Consider the following 3,781-nt stretch of genomic DNA (forward strand, 5'->3'; position numbering starts at 1 on the left):
TATTGTGTCGACTGCTCGAGATATGCCTGTTCAGGGTGTGCAGACCAGACAAAGTCCAGGATTGCTGGAGTAATGGAACCAGAACTCACTCCTACCTGGTCTGTTGCCAAGCATAGTCTAGACTCTAGGCAGTTCATATGCAACTGAATGCCAACAACTATTTTACACCCCATTCATCAGGACCTGCATGGCATTCCATTAGTTAGAACCTTTAACGAATTGAAAGAAGCTTTTGTATGTCTGGTAGAAAGTACACAATACGTTTGTACTCGAAGCTTTTGTACGTCTGGTAGAAAGTACACAATACTTTCTTTCTTTCTGCTCCATAAAATGATTTCTGTGTTTCTTTTTCTTTGCTCCACTTTCATTCAGTAAATCATTCTGTCTTTCATGACAGCCAATAAAATGCATCAATTGTCCCAAGGCCTCCACAAGATATATTTCAATTATTATTTTAAAATAATAGAGACACTTTTAAAACATGTTTGTATTAATGTTTTAGACACATAATTATGTAACAAAATGAAGAATGAAAAGCCTTTTCTCTTCACTGTTTGGCAAACAGAGTAGGGGTTCCAGATATAGCACATCTATGTTTAAATAGGTTACGCATGCACTAAAGAGGTGCACAGTGGCAACAGTATCTGCTTCTGTATCTTTCAACCATCAAAATGATTTGTATCTGTAATGACATAGGAATCCGTAAGTGGGCCCAGTTCATTCTGGACATTACAGTATATTCAATTACAGTATGTCCATCCATGTTGGTCAATTCATTGAGCTGACTCTTTTTCCAAACAACAACTTGTATAATCCGGATTCATGTCACATTATCGATGCTTTTCTGAATAACGGATTTGGATTCAGGTGCATCCCTAATAATATGCACATACTTACTTGAATGCTCTCAAAGGTCCAGAGAGAGAGAGAGAGAGAGAGAGAGAGAGAGAGAGAGACAATGTCTTCCTACCCAGCTTGTCTGTAATTGGTCAGCTGGTGTGAGAGAGGTTAAGTGTGAAATTCAACTTAATATGCAGACTAAGTTCTTAGTGTACAACTACTGTATGCACAGATACTTTAGATTGCAATGAAACCATCAATACAACAACCAGTTGAAGACCAAACACGAGTATGAAACATTATGGGGATAACAACCAGAGGTTACATGAGGGGAACTCAGGTATCTACAGAACCACGGACGTATCATTGTAAGTTTGTTTTGTGTGTATATATCTATGTGTGTATATATATATATATATATATATATATATATATATATATATATATGATGTATATATAGATGATTTTTACTAAATTGTGTGTTCATTTTACTAGATTGTGTGCACTGCGTAGTAAAACAAGCAACCAATTTAGTGCAACAAGCGCACATTCTCTTGACATACAAAAATTAAATCTTGCAATGACACCTCCTGGGCTTCGTAGGTATCAAAAAATGTTTTATAATTACCGGTAGTTAATCTTAGATTCTAGATGTAATTCAGTACTTTTCAGCCCTAAACTTCCAGTCCTAACAACAGCACTAATAACCTAGCACACTTCCCTTACCCTTACCATGACCTGCTCTATCCTGTCTCCCTCTTATTTACATCCCTTGACATTTGACTATTGTTACCTTTTCATGTTGATTGTTCTCTGTTTTTATGTAAGTTTTGGTCAAAAGCGTCAGCTAAATGTAAATGTAAACATATGTAATTACCAAAGCAGACAGAGCACAGAACTTTAATCTCTCAGTACCGATTAAGATATATTTACAGGGCTCTTTCTGTAAAGAGTCCCAGACATCAGTGGAAAAGAACAAACTTTAAAGCCTCAGAGATGTGATTGGGGGAAAAAGCAAATGCTGTAATTGGAGGGAAGACACTTCAGATGGTGCCATAGGGGACCAGCTTCCTGCATTTTATTTATTTATTTGTTATTTGTTTGCTAGTTGCTTTGCTTCTCTGTGTGCATGTCTGGATGTCTGGAAAGACCATTCTAAAGACAGAATACTGTATGTCTAGGACTGATCTGGCTTGTGTCTCTAATCTCAACACACACACACACCCTATTTATATATGTTTTTTTCATACATTTATATACATTTTTGGCACACTCAAAAATCAAACACTGTATGTTTCACACAAAGACCGTTTTTGTATCTGGCTGCGTACCTTTCAATCTGGATTGCTGTAAAAAAATGTGTAGGTTTCAGCAAACATTTTGTCCATCTGTGCACTATTTTACCAGCTTTGGCCGTACGATCACAGCTGCTTTGTGGCCTGGATGCTATATATTTAGTCTATTTGCCTCCAGTTATGTGTTTTTTTCTCTGGGCAAGGCTTATTGATGTACTTCAGAGGCATAGAAAGGTGTAAGACAAATAGCTCCCAGGGAGTGTACACTATGCCGGTCATAGATTCAGGATAAAAATATCAATACCTTTCAGAGAGAGAGAGTGAGAGAGAGAGAGAGAGAGAGAGAGAGAGTACTGTCGGAGATGCTGTATGCTGCTGAATTCATCTCCACCTGTCTCTGTAAAGTATTATACTCCAGTAGCGTTGATTAAAATTAAAACAATATTAGTCATCAACATGCACTCCAGACAGACAGAAAACACAGAGAGAGAGAGAGACAGAGAGAGAGAGAGAGAGAGAGACACAGAGAGAGAGAGAGACTTCTTATGTAGGCCAACAAAACTTTCTGATGCCTCCATCTTCCCCTTTGGAGGTGTTTCCCTTTTGCAGGTAGTTGACGAGAGCGGCACTTGAGGACAAACGTACCACGTCCCTCATCCATCACAGCCATGTTCAGTCGCCACATAGCCAAACCTTCTTGCCTCGAGCCTTTCAATGTATTTCTACCCCTCTCCAAAGCGCCCTTGCCACTACCTCTCATTTTGCGCAGTCGCTCGGTGTTAACAGGAGTCAGCAGTGGAGTGTGGGGGGTGATGATGCCCTAATGAAGATGAATATTCAGGTTCTTGGAACGCTTCCCAGCCCCGCATCTGGCTCTCCAGTCAAACTGGCAGCATGATAAGAGGAGGGGGGAGGAGAAAGTAATCTTAGGAAGAGAGGGGAAAATAGAGAGAGAGAGAGAGAGAGAGAGAGAGAGGTAAACAGAGTAGCTATAGTTTTGTACACACCTCTACACCAGAACATTCAACCAAAGTCCTTGACATGAAAAGAGATTCTGTGAGATACAGATGCTTTGTTCCTTTCATATGGGTTCCTATGGCAATGACATCCTCTCAGAGATGATGGGGAAAACGGAACTAAACGAGAGCAAGTGGAAGAGAATGTATTAATTAAGAGAGAGTGGGCGGCTGTGTCACAATGGAGACAAAGTTTATCTGAGGGTGCTGACGCTGGCAGCTTTAAGCATTGAGTCGGCGTGACGCTCGTCACTGTCTTTTTAGATAGAATACACATACTGGTTTAGAATGATTGAAGGAGACAACTTCAAAAAACTCCCTTTTCAAATAGAGTACAAAGCTTCAAAAACATTATCTGAAATTATATTTTTGCACTTCTGTGCCTTGATACAAACAAACTATGGAAGTGTAATGAAAAACAAAAGTTATTATGATTATTGTAGTTATCGAGGGCTAACCAGAGAAGCTGTGCAGGTACTCTTTGCTCATCAAGAAAAGACGCTCTGTGATTCTTCCACCTGGGCAATATTTTGATGATCTACTTTGCCTTTCACTGCACCCATAAACAAACTAAATTGGTCACGTATTGAGTTAGAAAGCTTCGTCCGAGTCCAGCTCCACAAGCTACAC

The sequence above is a fragment of the Alosa alosa genome, chromosome 14 (genome assembly GCF_017589495.1).
Source record: "Alosa alosa isolate M-15738 ecotype Scorff River chromosome 14, AALO_Geno_1.1, whole genome shotgun sequence".
In the NCBI taxonomy this organism is placed as follows: domain Eukaryota; kingdom Metazoa; phylum Chordata; class Actinopteri; order Clupeiformes; family Clupeidae; genus Alosa; species Alosa alosa.